The sequence below is a fragment of the Odocoileus virginianus genome, chromosome 5 (assembly GCF_023699985.2).
Source record: "Odocoileus virginianus isolate 20LAN1187 ecotype Illinois chromosome 5, Ovbor_1.2, whole genome shotgun sequence".
NCBI lineage: Eukaryota > Metazoa > Chordata > Mammalia > Artiodactyla > Cervidae > Odocoileus > Odocoileus virginianus.
In genome coordinates, this window is record NC_069678.1 from 75899935 (window position 1) to 75926174 (window position 26240).

The window sequence follows — 26240 nt, forward strand, 5'->3', positions numbered from 1 at the left end:
TTTCCACAAATAAGTATGGAGAAGGTACCATGTTTGAGGCATTGCTCTAAGCACTACAGATACAACCTTAAACAAGACAGACATGCTGTCATGGAGCTTACGTTCTATTAGGGAGAGATGGACAAATAAGTATGTGAAATATACAGAGTTTTAGAAGGTGTTAAAAGTCAGGAAGAAAAATAAAGAATGGAAGGAGGGCAGGAAGAATCAGTGAGATAGCAAGATCAGGAAAGGCCTCTCTGGGAAGGTGACCTTTGAGCAAAGACCTTGCATTTTCACAAAAAGGAGATCATGCTAGATAGAAAAAAGAGCAAGTACAAAGGCTCTGAGGCTGGAGTGTGTTTGGTGTGAGCCAGGAACAACAAAAAGGCTAGTGAAACTGGGGCAGACTAATTACTATAAGAATTCTGACTCATATTCTGAGAGATATGGGTAACAATTGGATAGCTTCTGAACCAAGAAGCGATATGATCTACTTTATGATGTCACATTTTCATTCTGGTTCCTGTGTTGATAATAGATGGGAGGAGGATAAGGGTGGAGGTTGGGAGACTGATAGGTGGTATTGTAGGGGAGAAATGATGGTGCCTAGGATCAGGATGATAGCAGCAGAGGCACAAGTGGTCTGATTCTGAACATACTGTATTTTAAAGGTAGAGCTTATAAAGTTTGCTAATGGATCAGATGGAGATGCGGAAGAATGGAGTCATGGATGACATTTACTTTGGTGAATAAGACTGGGAAGAAGCAGGTTTTAAGGGGAAAGATCTGGAGCTAAGCTTGGACATGCCAAGCCTTGTGTGCATTTAAATATTCAGGTGGAGATGATGAATAAGCAACTGGATATATGGATCTGGAGTTCAGGCAAGAGGCTCAGGCTAGAGATAAAAATTTAGGATTCATTGGCATGTAGATGATTATTTGAAGCTACATGAAGTCAGCAACGAAGTGAGTATATACAAGAAAAAGGTCCAAGGACTGAGCTCTGGGCTAAGGTCAGGACATAAGAAACCAGAAAAGAAGCTGAGGAAGAATTATTAAAATTAGAAAGAAAACCAGGAGAGGGTAGATTTTAAGAATCAAATGAAAGCAATGTTTCTTGGAAAATAGAGTGACCAACTCAATTATGTGCTGCTGAGAATTGACTGTTGAACTTAACAAGAGAAATTCTGATGGAATGTCTGGCTCTGATGGGGCAGAGCCAGACTGTAAAAGTTTAAGTGAGATTTAGAGGAAAGGAAGTGGCACAGTGAGATTAGATAAGATATTTGAGGACTTCTACAATAAAATAGCAACAGGGTTGAAGTTGGAAGGGGAGTTTGGGGATTTAATATGACAGAAATATTAGAATTTATGTGTGTGTGCTTATAGGAATGATCTAGTTTAGAGTTTCCCAACTTTGGCACTACTGGCATTTTGGGCTGAATAATTTTTTGTTGTGGAGGGCTGTCTTTTGCATTATAGGATTCTGAACATAATATCCCTGGCAGTCTATCCACTCTATGCATTCCCCAATCTCCCCAGCTGTGATAGCCATAAGGGACTCTAGACATTGCCAAGTGTTCCCTGAGAGATGAGGCAGAGGAATGATCAAAAATAACCCATGGTTGAGAACCACTGACTTAGTAGGAAAAAATATTGGTGATGCCAGACAGAAAATGGGAGAATTGCTGGAGCAATATCCTTGAGTAAGTGAGAAGGGATTTGGATCTATGGCATAAGAAGAGGAATGGGTCCATTTGTTTAATAGACTGTGAATGCACATTAACAGAGAAAGCAGAGGTTATCGGCACAGATGTAGCTGGATGGCTAGATGTGGTGTTAGGAATCTAAGGAAGTTCTCTTCTAGTCACCTTTGTTTTCTCAATAAAATAAGAAGCAGAGTAGGCAATTAAATTTGGCACATGAAAGGAGATGTTGTAGGTTTTCAGAGATGGAGGCTCACCTAGGAGAATGAAAGACAAAATAGACTAATGAAATGTATTGTGATTGTTGAGCAGCTTTACAGTTCAGCAGTAAAAATCTATTAAGAGTAAAGTAAGACTAATGGTTAAGTAAAACTCAGCATTCAAAAAACTAAGATCATGGCATCCAGTCCCATCACTTCACAGCAAGTAGATGGGGAAATAATGGAAACAGTGACAGACTTTATTTTCTTGGGCTCCAAAATCACTTAAGATGGTGACTGCAGCCATGAAATTAAAAGACACTTACTCCTTGGAAGAAAAGCTATGACCAAACTAGACAGCATATTAAAAAGCAGAGATATTACTTTGCCGACAAAGGTCCATCTAGTCAAAGGTGTGGCTTTTCCAGTAGTCACATGTGGATGTGAGAGTTGGACCATAAAGAAGGCTGAGCACTGAACAATTGATGCTTTTGAACTATGGTGTTGGAGAAGACACTTGTGAGTCCCTTGGACTGCAAGGAGATCAAACCAGTCAATCCTAAAGGAAATCAGTCCTGAATATTCATTGGAAGGACCAATGTTGAAGCTGAAGCTCCAATATTTTGGCCACCTGATGCGAAGAACTGACCCACTGGCAAAGACCCTGATGCTGGGAAAGATTGGAGGCAGGAGGAGAAGGGGATGACCGAGGATGAGATAGTTGGATGGCATCACAGACTTGATGGACTTGAGTTTGAGCAAGCTCTGGGTGTTGGTGATGGACAGGGAAGCCTGATGTGTTGCGGTTCATGGGTCGCAAAGAGTCAGACATGATTAAGCAACTGAACTGAACTGAAAGACTAATGTACAATGTCATGTGTTTTTTTCCAGCCACACACAAAGGTCTTGGTGCACAGAATAAGCTGAGTAGGGTATGGGTAGGGTTGTAACCTTACCCAAAAATTATCATGAAATGAAGTGGGGCAAGGGTGTTGGTAGTATATGCAAGGGAGTGATCATAATCACGGACCATGAAATTTAAGTTGGGTAGGAAGAGAAATGAGGACATTAAGTGGGTGACAGATGGTGAAAAGGTGGTAGGAACATTGGTGGAATATGTCAATTGTTACTGGAATATGAGTGGGGCTGAAAGTGGAGTTGCAGTATTAAAGAAAGTGAGCTGGAAATATAGTAGGAGAGTAAGATGTTTCAAAGTGAAATTATGGAGGGGTATATTTATTGGTAAGGATATGGTCTAGGATATGACCATGTTGGTAAGTTTTGGGCTGGGGTGGAAAATGGAGTCACAAAGGCAGATGCACAGAGCCATAGAATCTCAAAGTTCAGGGGATGTGGGGGTGACAGCAAGACTTTACTATAGTAATTAGCATAAACATTTACCAGTTTCCACCCTGCCTTGGATGATTAACTTAAACTCTGTGATAACATTATTCCCCTTGCCAGTGACTGATGTAGAGGTGGCTAAGAAGGTGAGGGAAAGTCTTCACGGGAGTTTCTGGAATATGTTTTCCTTATTCCAAAGAAATAGAAGTTTCCTCTTCTTTCTCTGAATTATATGATGCCTAAAACTTTTCAGCCATCCTGTTAGCAGCCTGAAGGTGAAGCTAAACACTGAAGATGTCAGAGAGAGGGAAAGAAGATGAGCTCTTTTTTTTTTTCAATCAATTTATTTTTTTTTTCATTTATTTTTATTAGTTGGAGGTTAATTACTTTACAGTATTGTAGTGTTTTTTTGCCATACATTGACATGAATCAGCCATGGATTTACATGTGTTCCCCATCCTGATCCCGCCTCCTGCCTCCCTCCCCATCCCATCCCTCTGGGGCTTCCCAGTGCACCAGGCCCAAGCACTTGTCTCATGCATCCAACCTGGGCTGGTGGTCTGTTTCACCCTTGATAGTATACTTGTTTCAATGCTATTCTCTCAGAACATCCCACCCTCGCCTTCTCCCACAGAGTCCAAAAGTCTGTTCTGTACATCTGTGTCTCTTTTTCTGTTTTGCATATAGGGTTATTGTTACCATCTTTCTAAATTCCATATATATGCTTTAGTATACTGTATTGATCTTTATCTTTCTGGCTTACTTCACTCTGTATAATGGGCTCCAGTTTCATCCATCTCATTAGAACTGATTCAAATGAATTCTTTTTAATGGCTGAGTAATATTCCATTGTGTATATGTACCATAGCTGCCTTATCCATTCGTCTGCTGATGGGCATCTAGGTTGCTTCCATGTCCTGGCAATTATAAACAGTGCTGCGATGAACATTGGGGTGCACGTGTCTCTTTCAGATCTGGTTTCCTCTGTGTGTATGCCCAGAAGTGGGATTGCTGGGTCATATGGCAGTTCTATTTCCAGTTTTTTTAAGGAATCTCCACACTGTTCTCCATAGTGACTGTATTAGTTTGAATTCCCACCAACAGTGTAAGAGGGTTCCCTTTTCTCCACACCCTCTCCAGCATTTATTGCTTGTAGACTTTTGGATAGCAGCCATCCTGACTGGCGTGTAACGGTACCTCATTGTGGTTTTGATTTGCATTTCTCTGATAAGGAGTGATGTTGAGCATCTTTTCATGTGTTTGTTAGCCATCTGTATGTCTTCTTTGGAGAAATGTCTGTTTAGTTCTTTAGCCCATTTTTTGATTGGGTCATTTATTTTTCTGGAATTGAGCTGCAGGAGTTGTTTGTATATTTTTGAGATTAATCCTTTGTCTGTTGCTTCGTTTGCTATTATTTTCTCCCAATCTGAGGGCTATCTTTTCACCTTGCTTATAGTTTCCTTTGTTGTGCAAAAGATTTTAAGTTTCATTAGGTCCCATTTGTTTATTTTTGCTTTTATTTCCAATATTCTGGGAGGTGGGTCATAGAGGATCCTGCTGTGATTTATGTCGGAGAGTGTGAAGATGAGCTCTTGATGATACTGTTGAACCACTATATCAACCAATCCTGGAGCCTGCCCTACCCAAACACTTAACATTTTGATAAATAATAAATCTCTTATTGCTTAAGTCAGTTTGCATTAGGTTTCTGTTATTTGCAGTCAAAGCATCTGATAACACTATCCTCAAGGAGAACCCTGCCTGTGGGAGAGCCAGATATGGAAACAAATACATCACAGTATGTCAACTGCTGCCCTGGAGGAAACCAGGGGACCACGAGAGCCTTGTGTCAGTGCGTAACCAGATGGAGAGTCAGAAAAGCCTTTTCAGGGAAGAGTCGTTCTTCAAGGTCAATAAGAGTTTCCTGGGTGAAAAGGGGTTTCTGGGGAGAGAGAGCTGAATATGTGATGGAGCAATGGTAAAAGCTCAGGTCTGTTTGAAGTTTTACAGCCAGAAGAAATTTCAGATAAACTCAATAAAAATTCCAGCAATAGTTGATACATATTTGCCAATCAAAAAGGTGACACATCAGAGGTTCATCAGTTGCCTATCCAGCACCAACCTTCCCTCGTCCCTTCCTCTGTCGTTGTTCAGTCACTAAGTCATGTCCCACTTTCGCAACCCGATGGACTACAGCACGCCAGGCTCCTCGGACCTCCACTGACTTCCGGAGGTTGCTCAAATTCTTATCGATTGAGTCAGTGATGCTATCTAATCTTTAGTTCCTCTTCACTTTCTGCTATTCTCCCTTTATTACCACACTCATATTTTCCTCTGGGCGCTACTCCCTCTTCCTTGTGTCGTTGACTCCAATCCCAGTTCTAGAGGGGCTCTGACCGACAGAAGCCAAGTAATCTTAAGCCACAACGATTCGTTCTGGTAGATCACGCATAAATCAGTCAAATCTGGCAGTTTCTGGCTACAGAAAGCAGTTCAGTTGGGATTTAGTCAAGTCTGGAACTTTCACTCACTATTAATAGTTTTAAGAAGCAATGCTGTCTTCCTTTGTATGTGAGCAAGAAAGCACATAATCTTTCTGCTAGCTTCTAATCTGCATCCACTACAGAAGCCAGTGCGAGGATTACAGGCTATATACATAGCAGTTGGAGATGAAACAGCTGAAGAGCAATTGAGGAAAAGCCCCGATTGAACCACTCTGAACTCTGCCCTATTGCTTGGCTTTCAGTTACATTTGACAATAAATCCTTTCACTAGGTTAAACAAATTTTAATTTGATTTTCTATTTATTGAAACTGTGGATTTCAACTTGAAACACATATATACAGGATCAGTATGTTCATTAATAACTTACATTATAGCTGGTACATGAGTGATTCATGCCAAGATAAAATATTTTGTATTTTTTATTTCTTGGACAGATAGATGAAATATAGACTGTCCAGTTCCTCACCAGACATCTGCAGACTCTAATGGCTTGGAATGGGATACGTGGATATAACTCTGGAGAAGAGGACAGGGGACAGTATTTTATCCTAAAAGTAATGGAAAGTCAAGAGTAAACTAAAGGTAATAATCATGGCTTTGAAGCCTCTTCAAAAAGGAAATTCTTTTTCTTTGCTTGTCACTAAAATTCTTCTTGATTTCAAGATCAACCCATTCATTCAATAGCTATTTATTAAGCACTTATTATGTGCCAGTCGTTATTTGTAGGAACTTCAGATAAAACACTGAACAAAACAGGAAGATAATCCTGCCATCATGGCGCTTATGTCCTTTTCAGGCCAAATGGTATCCTCTCCAAGGCATCCTTCAGAATTTTCTCAATCATAATTAATAACTCCTTCTGCTTTTATGGCATGTAGTACCACTGGAATTACATGTAAGTTCTACTACAAGGTAGAGGCACTGCTTCAGATGTCAAATATCTCCTTCACTAGACCACGGGAATCTTGGGTTCAGGGTCGATGTTACAATAGGCCTCTGAAGCACAGAGCTGGCTTGGAGCACGTACCAGTAGGTATTTGTTAAATGAATGCATGACTCTGTCTACAGTCCAACAGGGGAAGCCCACATGGTGAATCCCTTACTGCAGTCTCTGCCAGGAATTCATTCAGAGCTGTTGGGAGCCAACCTGTTATGGACTTAGGCGATCTGGAAGTTGTATAGAAATGACACTCCTAATGAGCGATTATTACTGATAAGTGGCAATAATAAAGTTCATTTGTGTGACTATGGGCATAATAGGAAATTGAAGTCTGAATAATTCTATTATGAGATTCAAGTAGCTGTTCAGCTTAATGAGTGTAAATGGCTTTTTGATGAAGAAATGGAACAATGCCAGTGAAAATGGTGACTATGAGTATGAAAATATTTCTTTGGTTAAAATGTAAATGACCCAATAATTGGGTCATAAATGCACTCGATTGCTTTATAAGTTACATAATTTAGGGGCAAAGACCTCTGATTTTCCTAAAAGCAAAAAAAAAAAAAAAGAAGAATTACTGTAAAGATCCAAAGCAATTGTTTCTGCTGGATGTCGAATGGTTGCTGTTTTATTGCTACGCAGTCAACAGAGGGAGCCCATGTTACAAAACCTAATAACAATTTCCTTACAGAGTGTTGTATGTTGCTAGCAAGTCAACAGAATAGAGAGAAAAAGAAGAAATATAATAAAAGAGTTAAGGTATTGGACAATTTGGTTTTAAGTGGTAATGGGAATCTGGGATCTCACTTATGAAATTGGGTTTGGGGAATGCTGTTAATTACATGTATTTCAAGACAGCCTACATGTAGTGGCTTTTTAAAAAAGCACTTTATATACTGGCACAGTGACCCTTTGTTGTTATTTTTTAGTTGTAATGACTCTTTCATTTATTTATTTTTAATCTTTTTTGTTTTTTGGCACAGCATGAAGAATTTTAGTTTTCCGACCAGGGATTGCACCCATGCCCTCTGCAATGGAAACATGGTTCTAACCACTGGACTGTCAGGGAATTCCCTAGAGTGATTCTTTACCTTTAAAGTACACAATCACATTACTCTCCTGCTTAAGACCCTCCAATGGCATCTTTATCATTCCTATGACAAATCCAACCTTATGGGGTTGTGAAGATGAAAAAGATGATAAATAGCAGAGTGCCTGGCTCAATAAATTCTCAGTACATTTTTAGTATTATTTTTCACTATTGTGTCTTTTATTGTAGTGATCCTGTTTCAAGAGAACAGCATCGAAACATGTATATTATCTATGGTGAAACAGATCACCAGCCCAGACTAGAATGTTTTCTAAAACTGCCTTATTCTTACTTTGGATTTTATCTTGTTAACTCCCTTCTTACCCAATAGGTTCCAGGATCCCAGAAGTCTTGCCTCATTCACAGTCTGAATGCTCTTCTGTTACTTACCACACCATATTGCAGTAATCTCTTCACAAGGATGTCTCCCAGCCACTGGACCACCAGGGAAGTTCCATGAATATATATTTCATTGTGGATAAATTTTCCTACTTTTTAAATTTTCAAACATCTCTACAATGATCATATGATTTTATAGCCAGCAAACACTGCCTACAAAATACCGGCATTTTTGTTGATGGGGTAGTGGGTATACTTTAAATAATTATTTTTCAGAAAATTGTTACCTTTGCATGAAATTGTTGCTGAAAATTAGGTAACAGATTACATGTTTCCTCTAGTACAGTGCTTCTCAAACTATAATGTAGGTCTGGGATGGGCCTGTGACTCTGCATTTTAAAATAAGTTATTTATTTTTAATTGGAGAATCTTTCCTTTACAATATTGTGTTGGTTTCTGAATCATGAATCAGCCATAGGTATACACATGTCCCCTCTCTCTTGAACCTCCCTCCCACCTCCCACCCCATTCCACTCCTCTAGGTAGATTTTGCATTTCTAACAAACTTCCAGATGATGTAAGTGCTTCTGGCCTGTGAACAACATTTGGAGTAGTAGCTCTAGTGTACATGAATTCTAATCTACATTTGACCATAAATTATTATTATTATTTTTTTTACCATCTGTGCCTTTGTTAGTGCTTCCAAAAACGACACACTAGAGTAAATGTAGAAGGCTTCTCATATTCAAGTTTCTGAGAACTGGGGGAATCAATACCTTGGGAACATCTGTGAAATTTCTGAAGTACAGTATAGAGGTTGGGAGTTCTAGCCGTAGAGTTAGCCGTCTTTGGTAAACAAGAAGTCAAATGCAACAAAACATATCAGATCAACCAAAATGCCAGAGCACTATGTTGATAGATGTTACACTACTCAAAATAGATTAACTGCCTCCTCCTCTATGCCCGTCATGGAGTACAGTTGTGTTTGAAGGCAGGAATGAACTTAATTATATAATAAAAACAACTAATATTTGAACACTTTCTGTAGGTTTAAAGCACTGATTCTCAAGTTTCAGTGTGTGTGAGACTTATCTGGAGAAGTAGCTGAAATGTAGATTCCTGAATTATACCCTCAGAAATTCTGATTCTTGGCAGTGGAGTTCAAGAATCTGCATTTTTAACAGGTATCCAAATGATTCTAATGTAGATGTCTCTGGACCATATATGTTAAGTAGCACTGGTTTCAAACGTAAGAAAAAAAATACTACAACTTTTAGTAATACACTTTATACACTTTATAGCATGATCCAATTCACACACAAATTTGTGTGTGTGTGTGTGTGTTTGTGTGTATATATATATATATATATGACAGAGTTTCGCATACATATATGTGAATATATATATATGACAGAGTTTCATGAAATAATACTAACCCTTACTATGTGTTATATAGTGTTATATTTTCTACTTTACTCAATTTCATCACAAAAACATTGCTCATGGTCACATTGATTTCACATCATTTATCTCATTTGAGCTTCATATCAGTGCTGCAAGGTAAGCACCTTTAACTGCATCTTTTTTCACTTGGAAGTTCAATCTTAGAGAGGATTAATATTCCCAGTGTTACACATTGAGTATGTGGCAGAGGTGGAATTCAAATTCAGAATGCGTGCCCTTAAATTGCCCTGACCTGCTCTCACCCTCACACTGACATCCTGAAAAAGCCCAGCAACCCTCCAATTTGGGAGTACATTCAGACAACCTCTGGTTTTCCCAATTGAATTCTATCAACTTTGAATACCAATTTGAAATTTCTAAGAGAAAAAGAATTTGACTCAAGTTGGACCAGGTGTGAACTCTGATCTCATGTTCTGTAGTAGTCTAAAGGATGCTAAGGAAGGGTCACCTAATGGCAGCCATGGCCAGCAAATCCCTATAGCAAGGGCTGAAACTGGCAGAGATTTCAAAGAGACAAAGGGCTCAGCAGTCATGTGGAAATATATTTACTGTACCTGCGTTTTTCCTCCTTTGAGAAGGAGGATTTACTGTCTCCATCTCCAGAAAGGTCCTCACTTTAGCATCATACCAGAAGAAACTAGAACAGTGTAATCCATGTCTCCGCGGTCTCACAACTTCCTGCCAAATGTCTGCCCTCTTCACCTCCCCAAATACAGGGCAGGGATAATCCTGAACGATCTCACCTGAGGCAAAGGAGAATGTCAAAATGAAAAGGGTATCTCCTTCAGTCTTTTGACTGAGGACAGCGATTGACTTTCTGGGTCAATAAAGATCTTAGGAGATTCAAAGGTAGCTGGTTCCTCTCCATGTCTGAGGTTATCGCTGCTGTCCCTGTCATAGCTGGGCCCCAGAAGCAGGTTTTTGCCTAAGGTTCTGAAAACTTGATACTATTGATTACATAATTCAAACTTTGCATTCAAGACACTATTTTAGTCTTTTGAAAAGTTGCAAAATTTATCTCAAAAGTTCTTGAATGAAGAAAAAAAGCATTATCAGCCTTCTTAAAAAGTATTCAAAATGGAAAATTAATGTGGCAGTTTTTTACCACATGTTCCTTTCTTCTATTAATGTAGACACACACCTCTTATGAAGACCAGCTATGGAAGTTTGAACTATGCCAAGAAACATAAGACTAAATAAATCAAAAGGTTATAAAAGCATATGGAATTTTTAAATGCCTAAATCCTTTTTTGGACAAATCAAAGAGTGCTTTCATCTCAATCCTTTGTTTTCTTCCCACCCCTGAGGAAGATCGACAGTTTCTTTGATTAAAAGAATAGTTTGATTGAAGTGTTTTTTAAAAGAATATTTTTAAGAGTTTACTTTCTGTTATTTTCAATATGGTTAAAAGTTTTAAAATATTTTCTCTCTTTAACATGACAAAATAAAGACTGACCTTTAACTGGCTTTTTAGGCTGCTAATATGCTTATTTCTAATGAAACTTGCAAATTTTTTTAGAAATAAAAACAATCTCTAAATCCTAACTCAGTAAGTATTTTCCTTTTCTTCTCATCTTTTCAAGTCTTTATATGCTGTGATTTTATATAACAATAATCATGGTTAATATAAAATGTTGGGTTGTACTTTTTCCCCTTGATGACAACAATAATAATAACAACAGTGGTGCTTTCTTTTATTTTCTTTTCTTTTATTTTATCTGCTTGTGCTCAATCATTATAATGTTACTTCTAAGTGTTTCAGGTATTGCTATCATGTCTCATACTCTTTCATCCGGAAGTCTTTTGATTTTTTAAAGGCATTTTGGTTTGTAATATTTAAGATGAGTATTATTTTAACAAATATTCTTTGTTTATCATTATTCATATTTACCTGAGTGAAGATAGCATCTACATCCCGCCAAAGTAATGCCAAGAGTTTTAACCCAATGAGCATCTGAAAAGCAATAATACATTTCTAGTTCCAGCAGATAAACATTTTAAACAGTATTGCTATTACTTTAATAAATAAAAATTGGCATTTCTCTTTAGAAAATAAATTCCTCAGGAAGTAAATGTTTCACACATACAAAATCAACAAATTAAATGAAATTCTTTTAGGAAGAAAGAAGGAAACACTTAAATCCTATCTTAATAATAGATGGGGAGACAGAATAATTGTATTTAAAATTAGGCCTAAGCCAAAAACTGAATGTACTCAAAATTACCCTTTAAAATGCTAAGTCATGTACTATCTACATCACTCATATATAATGCTGTAGAATATAATGTATAAGACACATATCAAACATGAAGAGTATAATTCCAAGATAACTTGGAAACTAAATAATTTAAGTACTTCATTGTTTGGAGGACTGCAAATTGGTGAAGATCCCAACTTATTATTCTACCTATGCCTGATTTTATTGGTTCTTCTTTTCATCATCCAGGAAAGAATCCAACTTATTTTCTATGCAGCTGCATATGCTACTATTTGATTTATTTTTTATTTTTTCATTTATTTTTATTAGTTGGAGGCTATTACTTTACAATATTGTAGTGGTTTTTGCCATACATTGACATGAATCAGCCATGGATTTACATGTGTTCCCCATCCTGAACCCCCCTCCCACCTCCCTCCCCACCCCAACCCTCTGGGTCTTCCCAGTGCACCAGCCCCGAGCACTTGTCTCATGCATCCAACCTGGGCTGGTGATCTGTTTCACTCTTGATAATCTACATGTTTTCGATACTGTTCTATCAGAACATCCCACCCTCGCCTTCTCCCACAGAGTCCAAAAGTCTATTCTGTACATCTGTGTCTCTTTTTCTGTTTTGCCTATAGGGTTATCATTACCATCTTTCTAAATTCCATATATATGCTTTAGTATAATGTATTGGTGTTTATCTTTCTGGCTTACTTCACTCTGTATAATGGGCTCCAGTTTCATCCATCTCATTAGAACTGATTCAAATGAATTTTTTTAATGGCTGAGTAATATTCCATTGTGTATATGTACCATAGCTGCCTTATCCATTCGTCCGCTGGTGGGCATCTAGGTTGCTTCCATGTCCTGGCTATTATAAACAGTACTGCGATGAACATTGGGGTGCACGTGTCTCTTTCAGATCTGGTTTCCTCGGTGTGTATGCCCAGAAGTGGGATTGCTGGGTGATATGGCAGTTCTATTTCCAGTTTTTTAAGGAATCTCCACACTGTTCTCCATTGTGGCTGTACTAGTTTGCATTCCCACCAACAGTGTAAGAGGGTTCCCTTTTCTCCACACCCTCTCCAGCATTCATTGCTTGTAGACTTTTGGATAGCAGCCATCCTGACTGGCGTGTAATGGTACCTCGTTGTGGTTTTGATTTGCATTTCTCTGAGAATGAGTGATGTTGAGCATCTTTTCATGTGTTTGTTAGCCATCCTAACATCTTCTTTGGAGAAATGTCTGTTGAGTTCTTTGGCCCATTTTTTGATTGGGTCATTTATTTTTCTGGAATTGAGCTGCAGGAGTTGTTTGTATATTTTTGAGATTAATCCTTTGTCTGTTGCTTCGTTTGCTATTATTTTCCCCCATTCTGAGGGCTGTCTTTTCACCTTACTTATAGTTTCCTTTGTTGTGCAAAAGCTTTTAAGTTTCATTAGGTCCCATTTGTTTATTTTTGCTTTTATTTCCAATATTCTGGGAGGTGGGTCATAGAGGATCCTGCAGTGATTTATGTCGGAGAGTGTTTTGCCTATGTTCTCCTCTAGGAGTTTTATAGTTTCTGGTCTTACATTTAGATCTTTAATCCATTTTGAGTTTCTTTTTGTGTATGGTATTAGAAAGTGTTCTAGTTTCATTCTTTTACAAGTGGTTGACCAGTTTTCCCAGCACCACTTGTTAAAGAGGTTGTCTTTTTTCCATTGTATATCCTTGCCTCCTTTGTCAAAGATAAGGTGCCTGTAGGTGTGTGGATTTATCTCTGGGCTTTCTGTTTTGTTCCATTGATCTATAAAAAATATGGAATGTTTCACAAATTTGCGTGTCATCCTTGTGCAGGGGCCATGCTAATCTTCTCTGTGTCGTTCCAATTTTAGTATATGTGCTGCCGAAGTGAGCAGTACTATTTGATTTCTATGAAAAAAAAATGTTTTATTACAATTCAAAATCTCTTGTCTGATTTAGTAAATTAAAATGCCACTTTCATTGTATTTTTGTTGATTTAGCCTTTGTAGGTATGTGTGTAAGAATAACACCAGCAAAGAGAAAAGCATGTTGGAAAAATTTTAATAAAAATAACATTGCCAAAACTGGAACAAAGACTCTTTTGTGGTTTTGAATGGAAGAGTTAAAAAACAAGAATCTAAGACAATAATTATTATCCCTCTGAACTCAGAAACACTGCAAATGAAACATAAGTCTAAAAACGCAGGAGTTACAAAAATAACCAAGCTTAAGACTCAAAAATACATCCTTAGCAGATTCAAGTAAAGGTACAAAATATTTATATTTGATATACCTATCTGAAGAGACACAAACCAGATGGCAAGTTTAGATCTCCTTAGGAATTATTAGTTTCCTGGAATTTTCTTTGTAACTTTATTTTGTTAAAGCATACACTGTCATTTATGACCTCCAAATTTAGGAAAATGAAAACTTTATCTTGAATTTTGACCTTGGGTATTGAGCATTTCAATACTCTCTTTTATAATTTTCACTCCAAAACATCTTTCTCTTCTTAAAAATATTTTATGTCACCTATTGCCTTAAGAACATAAGCTGAGCATTCAAAACTCTCCACAATGTGGCTGCAATTTATTTTTCTAGTCTTATCTCACATCATTCGCTCCCTTACCACGCTCTGGCTCAAGCTGCATCAGACTACAATTTCCTCCTCAACCAAACGCCCTGCTCCGCTTGCTGTAATGTTGACTATTCTGCCTGTGTTACTCTTCTCCTACTTCTCTGCCAAGTAAAACACTGGTGATAGATCAAGATTCAGCTCAGATTGCTTCTAGTATAACAGAGCAAGTTCTTAAATAATTTCCCTGCAGTCCATCTTGCATATCACTTCTAAACCAATCTTATTTTATCCTTTTATTGGGCATCTGGACTGATCCTTGGCAACTGAAAAACAACAAATCCTTTTATTATCAGTTACTGACTGGGGCTTCTAGTTCAAAATACTAAATTAAACAATTATGTTATGAAAGTGAAAGTCTCTCAGTTGTGTCTGACTCTTTGTGACTCAATGACTGTAGCTCACCAGGCTCCTCTGTCCAAGCAGTTCTCCAGGCAAGAACACTAGCATGGATAGCCATTCCCTCCTCCAGCAGATCTTCCCGACCCAGAGATAGAACCCAGGTCTCCTACATTGCAGGTGAAATTATGTTATAAATGTGGGAAATACAGCATTCCTAAGCACTTCAACATGTGACTTTGAAGCATGAGGACATTCTCACAATATAATTATCACACATGAAATTGAACATTGATACAATATTATCTTACAGTTTATATTCAAATTTCCCCAACTGTCCGGATAATATTCTTTATAGTGCTGTGTATGTGTTGATGTGTGTGTGTGTTGGGGGGGAGATCCAGGATCCAACCAAGTACCACATGTTAGTTGACATGTTTCTTTAGTCTTAATTATTATTATTCTTTTGGCCACACTGCATGACATGTGGGATCTCAGTTTCTTGACCAGGGGTTGAAGCCACGCCCCCTGCATTGGGGGCATGGAGTTTTAACTACTGGACCACCAGGGAAGCAAAGCTCCTAGTCTCATTTAATAAAGAAAAAAAAAAAAAGGAAAATTCCCTAACCTTTCATTAGTCTTTCAAGACATTAGCATTCTTTTTTTTTTTTGTTGTTAAATTGGATGATAATTGCTTAACCATATTGTGTTGGCTTCTTCCATACAACAACGTGAATCAGCCATAAGTGACATTGGCATTCTTGAAGAATCCAGGTCAGTTGTATTACAGACTATCCTTTAATTTACATTTATTTTATTGGTTTCTAATGCCTGCAATGCAGGAGACCTGGGTTTGATCCCTGAGTTGGGAAGATTCCCTGTAGGAGGGAATGGCTACCCGCTCCAGGGTTCTGGCCTTGAGAATTTCATGGACTATGTAGTTCATGGGGGTCACATGGAGTCAGACACAACCGAGCAACTTTCACTTCCATGATTACATGCAGATTAATTTGGGAGCAGGAAGTCAGGAATACTACATAGGAATTGCTGAGTCCTTCTCTGCACAAACCTATCAGGAGGCAAACAATGGTAACTGGTCCCATTTTGGGTGATACAATTTTGATCACTTTCATCATTTTTAGATTTTTTTCATTGCAAAAGTACTTCTCCTTTTTATACATAATGTGTGGATGATTCTTTGAGACTGTGAATATCATATTCTCAACAATCTTAAACCTAGCATTTTAGTATACATTGACTTGTACAATTGTTAGTTATTGCTAAAGAGGTTGCAAAATGGTGATGTCCTAATTTTATCATTCTTTCTGTATTTACTACTTGCTTTCTGTCATAACCTCCTTTAAAATTTTTAAAACCGTTATCAATATGGACTCATAGATTCTTTTTTATTCAATACATTATAGCTTATTATTATTCATTTTTATTTCAAAATTTCCTACATTTGACCAGTGGGAGCCCCTTCAAGCTGGCTCAGATATCCTTTTGGCCTGGTGCTATCAATTTATGAGCACTTCCTTACTTTAGGCACAGGAAAATGTTTGAGGTTCATTTTGTACTTTTCTTGCCCTAGAATTAGCCATTTCTTCAAGGAACACTGTTTCCCTTAGTGGGGAATAGTTTTTAGAAACCAAGATCTGAGCATTAACTGTGCTTACTGCCACTGGAATGAGATATCAGTATTAACATATATAGGATGAACATATATAATATGAATACGCTAATACTAATAACAAGATTAGAGGTATCAGTGGAAATAAATAAATATACAAACACACAATACATATACATATATATGGATACCTGTAACTCCAAACTAGTACCACATTACATGGTTTTTTAAATTCTGTGGTCTTTTTCTGCATGAAGATCAGCTAAGGTCTCTCTAGGGAAGTGATATTTGAGATGAAATCAGAATAATATTTAGAAGCCAGCCATGCGAAACTCTGGAAGCAGATCATTAAAAGCAGAGGGAACAACACAAAGACCCCAAGCAGAAATGTGTGATATGTTTGAGAAGCAGAATGACTCGAGTGGTTGGAACACACCGAGCTACTGAAACGTGGTTTGAAATGAAGTCAGTGAGGTAGGGAGGAGTCGCCTCATAAAAAGCTGGACAGGACATGGTAAGGAGTTAGGAATTAATTTCAGCACAACAGAAAGGCACTGACAGTTTTTGAGAAGGGGATCATGATAATCTGATTTATTTTTCCAAATATTACTCTGGATGTTGTGTAGAGAACGAATTGTTCAAGGCCAAGAAAAAAGAGCAGGCAGATAGTTATAAGACTTGTAGTAACGTAGGCAAGGCAAAATAATGACTTAGAGTAGCAGCAGATGATATAGACAAGAATATACTTGTGATGTATTTTGGAGGTAGAAGCTAACTGGACTGATTCTGAATTCTCAAATGGTTATTATACATCTACTATGTGCTATGCATTATGTTAAGTCCTGGGGATAGAAACACTAAAAAGAGACAAGCCCTACTTTTAAGAAGCTCATAATTTAGCAGTAGGGACAGATACACAAATAATTTTTTTAATATGTGGTAACAGATCAATTTTAGTTCTAGAACCTGAAGCCATACAAGTGTACACTTTACAGATGTCATGGGACTGTTGTACACATTCAGTAAAGTGACAACTATACAATACCACTTAGTATCTCAAATCAGGAACATAAGTCTTTAATTCATTCCAGTTTGAGTATATTTTGTATACGGAATCAGATAATTTTTTAAAATTTATTTATTTATTTGGCTGCGTAGGGTCTTAGTTGTGGAACATGGGATTTTCGTTGTGACTTGTGGGCTCTCTCGTTGTGGCATGGACTTAGCTGCCCTGCAGAATGTGGGATCTTAGTTCCCTGACCAGGGATCAAACCTACGTCCCCTGCATTGGAAGGCAGATTCTTAACCACTGGACCACCAGGGAAGTGAAGTGAAGTGAGACACTCAGTCATGTCCGACTCTTTGCAACCCCCATGGAACTGTAGCTTGCCAGGCTCCTATGTCCATGGAATTCTCCAGGCAAGAATACTGGAGTGGGTAGCCATTCCCTTCCCCAGGGGATCTTCCCAATCCAGGGATCGAACCCAGGTCTCCCACATTGCAGGCGGAGCCTTTACCATCTGAGCCACGAGATGGTAAGCCCACACCAGGGAAGTCCCTATCAGATGATTTTTGAAGCATCATTAGTGTTTCCTTTCATCTGTCTACATTCAGCCTCATCTTTGCTGACACCTCCAGGGTGTGTTACTGCAAGTTGTGAGCCAACTGCTGTTCTTCCTGCGTTACCTGAGTTTGATGATCCAAGTCTGATTTATTGCAATTAAAATCACTGAAACTTATCATGATTCTTTATTCTGAGAGTCTATCCTTTAAACTGATAGATACTTTCAAAACTCCCTCTATCCATGACTGAAAAGAGCAATAGGAAACCCTCACCAGTTCTCAGGAACTGTTACAGCTCAGGACTTCTTCTCCCATTGTAACCAGAATATCTAGCTGGGCGGCTCTGTCATTTATCACATAAACACAAAGCAGATGGTTGGTTCACAGTCCATTACAAAAAGAGTACTGGGTGGTGAACGCCAACTTGCCCAAGTCACCCCCACCGACCACCATCAACAACTGGTATTTCTGGCCAGAGCAGTTAGGTCAGTGGGCCAGGACCATGGAGATGCGTAGAGTCCAACCTGGCCACACGGAGCTTCTGCTCGTCCTAGGTCAAGCTCTGGGGATATGTGTGCCCCACAGGTATCCAGGGTCTGGTGGCAGTGCAGAGCCCCCAGGAGCGGCCAGTCCAGCCCAACAGGTAGAAGACAGGGCCAGGAACATCAGGTGCCCGGGTTTCACTCCTCTATTTCTCTCTGCTGTGTGCTAAGTCACTTCAGTCATATCTGACTCTTTGTGACCTGCCAGGCTCCTCTGTCCATGGGGAGTCTCCAGGCAAGAATAATGGAGTAGGTTGCCATTTCCTCCTCCACCTCTCTGTAGCACCTGCCCACAATTAATTTTAATATATGTGTGTGTGATGAACAGATGGTAGTAGTAACAGATAGTAATAATAACAACAATTGAATTTAGTACTAGATAAAATGTCAGTACAAATGAAGAAGGAATTAACTGTGCCAGATCTCCTGAGAGTCCTTTGGACTGCAAGGAGATCAAACCAGTCCATCCTAAAGGAAATCAGTCCTGAATATTCATTGGAAGGACTGATGCTGAAGCTGAAACTCCAATACTTGGCCACTTGATGCGAAGAACTGACTCATTGGAAAAGACCCTGATGCTGGGAAAGATTGAAGGCAGGAGGAGAAGGGGATAACAGAGGATGAGAGGCTGGATGGCATCACTGACTCGACAGACATAAATTTGAGCAAACTCTGGGAAACAGTGATGGACGGGGAAGCCTGGCGTGCAGCAGTCCATGGGGTCGCAAAGAGCTGGACACGACTGAGTGGCTGAGCTAAACTGAGATGCAAGGAGTGGTTAAAAAAGTCCTTATGAAGGATTTAGAGAGCAGTCCTTGTTTTTCCCCTTTGAGATATAATTGATATATTACATTGTGTAATATTAAGGTGTAAACATACTGATGTGATACATTTCTATATCACAAAAAGAATACTACCATGGCGTTAGCTAATACCTGTATCATCTCACATACTAATATTTCTTTTTTATGGTAAGAATGCTGAAGATCTCTTAGCAACTTCAAGTATATAGTGCAATATTATTCACTATAATCACCATGCTGTACAATAGATATCCCAAACTTATTCTTCTTGTAACTGGAAGTTTTACCCTCTGACCACAGAGAACTATCTTTTAAAGGCTAAAGGAGTGGGGAGTAAAATAAGAATAGGTGCATGAGACAGCCTGATGAATTCCAGGACTTAGGGATGACGGGAACCTAGAGTTTAAGGGTGGGATTAGTGACAGGTGGAAGCAATTGAGGGGCTTTACGTGAGGAGAGATGATATTAGATTTGCATTTATAAAATATCACTCTGACTTTATAAGGAAGAAGATAGATTTGAGGAATGCAAAACCCAAGTTAGGTGGGACTTACACTTCTAGCTATGAGGTAGTAATAGGGACTAGACTTATCTTTCCACATAAAGAGAAAATCAGACAAACTAAGTGAAACATGTTTTAGACATTGAACTGGCCTTGAAGAACTGTGAAAACCCTGAGAACTGGGAAATAAGGAAGCCAATCCTTTCATTTCCTCAACTTACCCCCTGGAGGAAGTCTCTACAGTGCGGTGCAGAGAAGGGAAATTCAGATTCTGGTGGTCTGGAGTTGAGGAGATAGATACTGGAGTTTTTGGAGGTGAAGACAGCTATAATTAGGCAGAATGCACTCAGAGAAAACTTGGGAGATCTGCTGAGGGTGCCCCCTGTGTTCCTGGGTGAGCATTAAGTCGTGAAAGCAAATGAGGAAAACTACCTGAGGCTGAGGAAGGTCTTAGAAAGCAGTAGGCCAAACAATTTCCACATTCACCCAGGGCTGGGGATATTTCTGTGTGCAAAGCCGGAGTGGGGAGACATCATATTACACGAGGCATCACATGGCGTTCTGAGAATAGGAATGCCTTAGGAGTGGAGCTTTACATTAGGTCTAGACTACAGGCTCATCTGGATGCCACCTAATAAATCACTTTTTTTTTTTTTGAGAAAACATCAATATTTTTTTACTTTGGGAATTTACACATGACTTTTTATTATAATTTTATGGTAATTTTCTTTATTTTAAAATACAAAAACAAGCACACCAGATAATACTGTTTTTCCCAAAGAACACAAATTTGTTCTCTTTTTATTTTTTTAAATCTTTGGGGTGCTTATGAAGATATTATCATGATATTCAAGAGCATTTGACAGTTTCTTGAAGCCATAGAATTTAATGAAACAACTTTGGGACATGTTTTGTTTCTAGCTGTATTGAATTGAACATATTGTATATAATATATACATCATATGCATGTATTATATATCATTCAAACATAATTGATTATAATCATATAATTATTGAATACTATTATCAAATATAATTATTGAATATAATTTTACTATTATTGTATATAGTTAAGGTATACATGATGATGTGATATGTTAACACACTGTGAAATATTTACCACAATTAATTTAATCAACATGTCCTTCACCTTAATAGCTACACTCTTTTGAGTGTGTATGGTGAGAAATCTTAAAATCCACTCTTATAAAATTTCAGCATGTAATACAGTATTATTAACTACAGTCACTATCTGTACACCAGATCTTTAGAGCTTATTCATCTTATAGCTGAAAGTCTGTACTCTTTGACCAACATCTCTCCATTTCCCAATCCATGGCAAATGCAATTCTACTTTCTTTCTACAAATGTAACATTTTTTTTCCTTTAGATTCCATGTATAAGTGATACTACATAGAAACTGACTTTCTCTACTTGGCTTATTTCACTTAGCATAATGCCCACCAGGGTCATCCATGTTGTGGCAAATGGAAAGATATTTTTTGTAGCTGAATAATATTCCATTATGTGTATATGTATATATACACACACACCATATTTCTTTCTCCACTCATTCATCAATGGGTACTTAGGTTGTTTCTATAGCTTGGTTTAACTAATGCTGCAGTGAACATGGAGGTGAGATATCTCTTCAAGATATTCACTTTCAGATATATATTCAGAATTGGGTTTGTTGACATTTGTAAATTCTATTTTCAATTTTTTGAGGAAACTACATGCATAATGGCTCAAATAATCTACATTCCACAAACGGTGCACAGGGTTCTTTACTCTCCATATCTTCGCCAACATTTGTTTTGTATTCTCTCTTTGATAATAGCCATTTTGATGGGAGCATTTCACTGTGGTTTTGACTTGCATTTTCCTGATGATTAGAGATGCTGAGCATCTTTTCATGTACCATCGGCCACTTCTGTGTCTTATTTGGAAAAATGCCTATTCGGATCCTTTGCTAACTTTAAAATTTTGAGTATTTGTGTTTTGCATTGAGATATGTGAGTTCCTTATATGTTTTAGATATTAATCTCCATTTGGTAGGTGGTTTGCAAAAATTTCCTTCCATTCCGCTGGCTGCCTTTTCATTCTAACAGTTTCCTCTGCTGTGCAAAATCCTTTTAAATTGATATAGTCTCACTTGTTTACTTTTACTTTTGTTGCTGTGCTTTTTGTGTCAAATATAGAATGCCATTGCCAAGACCAACATCAAGGAGTTTTTCTCCTGTTTTCTTCTAGGAGTTTTTACATTTTCCAGTCTCACATTAAGTTTTTAATCTTTGTGAGTGACGTAAGATAGAGGTCCAGTTTCATTCTTTTGCGTGTGAATATCCAGTTTTCCTAACACTATTGAAGGGACTAGCCTTTCCCCATTGTGTGTTCTTTGTGCCCTTGTCAAAGATTAGCTGTATTTGCATGATTTATTTGTGGCTTCTCTACTTCATTCCATTGTTCTGTTTGTTTTTATGCCAGTACCACAGTGTTTGATTATTATAGCTTTGTAAAATAATTTGACATCAGGAAGTGTTATGGCTCCAGCTTTGTTTTTCTAAGATTGCTTTGGCTCTTTAGGATCTTCTGTGGCTCCATATACATTTTTGGATTTTTTTTCCCCCCGTGTCTGTGAAAAATGCCACTGGAATTTTAATAAAGATTGCATTGGATTTTGTAGATCATTTTATGGAGTATGGATGTTTTATTGATGTTCTTTCAATCCATTTGTATCTTGTTCAGTTTTTTCATCTGTAGCTTACAGTTTGCAGTGTACAAGTCTTTCGCCTCCTTGATTATGTTTATTCCTAAATATTTTATTGTTTTTAATGTGACGGTAAGTAGGACTGCTTTCTTAACGTCTCTTTCAGGCAGTTTATTTTTAGCATATCAAAGTGCAAGTGATTTTTGTATGTTTGTTTTGTATTTTGCAACTTTAATGAATCTGTTTATTAGTTCTAACAGGTTTTTTTTTTGATAACTTAGTTTTAACAATTGTTTTTATTTTTTAGGGTTTTCTATATATGATATCTTTTTTTTTTTTTTTTTGCCTAATTTGTCTGGCCAGGACTTCTAGTCCTATGTTAAATAAAAGTGGTGAGAGTGGGCATCCTTGCGTTATTCCTGATTTAACAGTAAAAAATTTTGGTTTTTCACCACTGAGTATGATGTAAGCTGTGTACTTGTCATATATGGCCTTTATTATGTTGAGGTACATTCACTCAGTACTCACTTTGATGACAGTTTTTATCATGAATGAATGTTGAATTTTATCAAATGCTTTTTCTGCATCTATTGAGATGATCATATGATTTTTAGTGTTCATTTTGCTAATATGATGTATCACATTTACTGATTTGTGAATACTGAAACATCTTTGCATCCCCAGAATAAATTCCACTTGATTATGGTTTATGATTATTTTAATGTATCGTTGAATTTGGTTGGCTAATACGTTGCTGAGGATTTTTGCATCTATGTACATCATGGATGTTGGTCTGTAACTTTCTTTTTTTGTCTGGTTTTGGTGTAAGGGTGATGCTGGCCTTGCAAGTGGAGTTTTGAAGTGTTCCATCTACTTAAATTTTTTGGAAGAGTGAGAAGGACTGGCTTTATTCTTCTGTAAATGGTTGGTACAATTCACCAGGTACACCATCTGGTCCCGGACTTTTCTATTTTGGAAAGATTTTTGATTACTAATTTTATCTTTTTACCAGTTTTAGGTCTATTCATACTTTCTATTTTTTCATGAGTCAGTTTTTTAAAAAATTAAATAAAATTTTATTTCATTTAAACATTTTTTATTGAGGTACAAGTTGATTTATAATACTATTATATTAGTTTCAGATGTACAACATAGTGATTCACAATTTTTATCTCTTCAGAGTTGGCAGGTTATCTTTCTAGGAATTTATCTGTTTCTGTTAGGTTGTCCAATTTATTGGCATAAAACTGTTCATAATGGTCTCTTATGGTCCTTTGTATTTCTGCAGTATCAGTTGTAATGTCTTCTCTTTCATTTCTGATTTATTTGAATCTCTTTTTCCTTAGTCATACTGAAAGCTTGTCAATTTTGTTTGTTTTTTCTTAAAAACAGCTCTTAGTTTCATTGATTTCCGCCCCCCCCCCCCCCCTTTTTTGGTCTGTACCCTTTTCTACTCTGATCCTTGTTATTTTCTTTCTTCTGCTAAATTTGACCTTTGTTTGTTCTTCTTTTCTAGTTCCTTGAGGTATAAAATTATATAGCTGGAATAAACTATATATTCCTGTGATGAGGGATGGATAATTTCAAATAACTTCTCTTTGAATTCACAGATATTTTTCTTCTGCTTGATTATGTATATTGTTCATGCTATCACAATTTTTATTTTATTCATTGTATCTTTAGTTGCAGAATTTTAAAAAATAATTTATTTTGTTTGTTGAACCGTTTTCATGCACTGTCTTCCTGATTTCATCATCTGTCTTCTGTTCAGCTCACTGTGTCTTTAAAACGATTATTTTGAGGAACCTCCTTGGCAGTCCAGTGGTTAAGACTGTGGTTCCACTTCAGGGGGCACAAGTTTGATCCCTGGTTGGGAATTCAGTTTCCACATGCCATGCAGTGTAGCCAAAAGTAATACTAATAAGAATTTTGAATTCTTTGCCAGGCAATCTGTTGATCTCCATTTCTTTGGGATTGGTTACTAGAAAATTATTGTGTTCCTTTGACAGTGATTCACAATATTTCTTTGATTTTTTTTTTATTATTTCTTAAAGTCTTGCATTGCTGTATCCACATTTGAAGAAGCATTTTTTCCATTATTTACTGACTGACTTCAGGAGAGAGTACCTTCATCTGTTAGTACAGCTAAGAAATTCTGAGATTTTTAAAGACTTTTCCTATGGATATGCCCAATCTATACTTTGCGCTTCCTCTTAAGGAGGAATTCTAAAAATTGTATGCCTTTTCTTAATCCTTCAAAGACAGACTGGGTGCTGAGAGCCTCCTGCCTCCCTCCCCTTAGCACTACCCTGAAACACTGAAGTTTATGAACCCTTTTCCGAGTCCCACAGAGTTGGGATGACTTTCTGTGCTTGTTTACTAGCCATCTGCAAGGGCTAGCTCTCACTGTACATAGAAGCTCATGCTGGGAGCCAGCCTGGGGAGGTTGTAGGTATGGCGGAGATGCACAGAGTTGAGAGCTCTCATGATCCAGCTAGGGTAAGGCATTCCCAGTGTCTCATGATTGGCCTTTTTGATAGAATCCACAGATCAGCTGGTAGGAAGAAGAGTGAAGCTGTTAGTTGTGTCCCTTTGATATAAGTACATTAAAGGGACACAATGGTGTCCCTGCGCTCCCAGCCTCCCCCAGTTGCACAGTCTTGCAGATCACTTCAGTAAACTGAGTTGGATGAGAACGGAAAGCATCTCGTGGTCAGCATCCTGCACAGCTGGGAGAAGCAGGTACTCATTCACATGCTCTCTTCTTCTCCTGTGGGCAAAATCACAGGCTGTGGGGTTCTCCTGACACCAAGCCCTGCTACCTTGAGGGTGAGGTGATATGGGCAAAGTGAAACTCTTATCTTTCCATTTTAAAAATATTTATTCTCAGATTTTTCTTTGGTGGTATTTTGGAACTTCTACACTGGATTCCTGGACTTCCACAAAAGTGCCTTCATCTATTCAGTTCAGTTCCAGTTCAGTTCAGTCGCTCAGTTGTGTCCAACTCTTTGCAACCCCATGAATCGCAGCACGCTAGGACTCCCTGTCCATCACCAACTCCTGGAGTTTACTCAAACGCATATCCATCGAGTCGGTGATGCCATCCAGCCATCTTATCCTCTGTCGTCCCCTTCTCCTCCTGCCCCCAATCCCTCCCAGCATCAGGGTCTTTTCCAATGAGTCAACTCTTCACATTAGGTGGCCAAAATATTGGAGTTTCAGCTTCAGCATCAGTTCTTCCAATGAACACCCAGGACTAATTTTCTTTAAGATTGACTGGTTTGATCTCCTTGCAGTCCAAGGGACTCTCAAGAATCTTCTCCAACACCACATCTATTGGTGACTGCTAAAATGGATGTGGAACACCAAATCTGCATATAAATGCCCCAGCAATTCGGGGCTCAATATTTTTTAAATTTTATTTTATTTAAAATTTTTCCAGTTTTATTGAGATGTAATTGACAATATTAGTTTAAGGTATACAACACAATGATTTCAGTGCAAAATGGTTGCCACAAGTATAATTAAAGTTCATCACCAAAGTGTTGCAATTTTTTTCTTTTGATGAGAACTTTATTCTCTTAGCAACACTCAAATGTATAATACAGTATTGTTAACTAAAAACACCATGGTGTATATTATATCCCAGAACTTATTTGTCTTATGAATGGAAATTTGTAACTTTTGACCATCTCCACCCCTTACTCCAAGCCTCTGGCAACCACTCATCTGTCCT

General features: G+C 37.9%; 1 non-coding gene and 1 pseudogene across 1 annotated transcript; both read right to left on the reverse strand.

The window, feature by feature from the left end:
- The window catches only part of LOC110146405 (serine/threonine-protein phosphatase 1 regulatory subunit 10 pseudogene), a 33078-nt pseudogene extending 24913 nt beyond the window's left edge, over positions 1 to 8165 (reverse strand).
- Positions 8166 to 13568: 5403 nt separating this feature from the next.
- Positions 13569 to 13675, reverse strand: LOC139035301 (U6 spliceosomal RNA). Its single transcript, XR_011487972.1, has one exon. It is a non-coding gene; the product is annotated as a U6 spliceosomal RNA (small nuclear RNA).
- Between the last annotated feature and the right edge of the window lie 12565 nt (positions 13676 to 26240).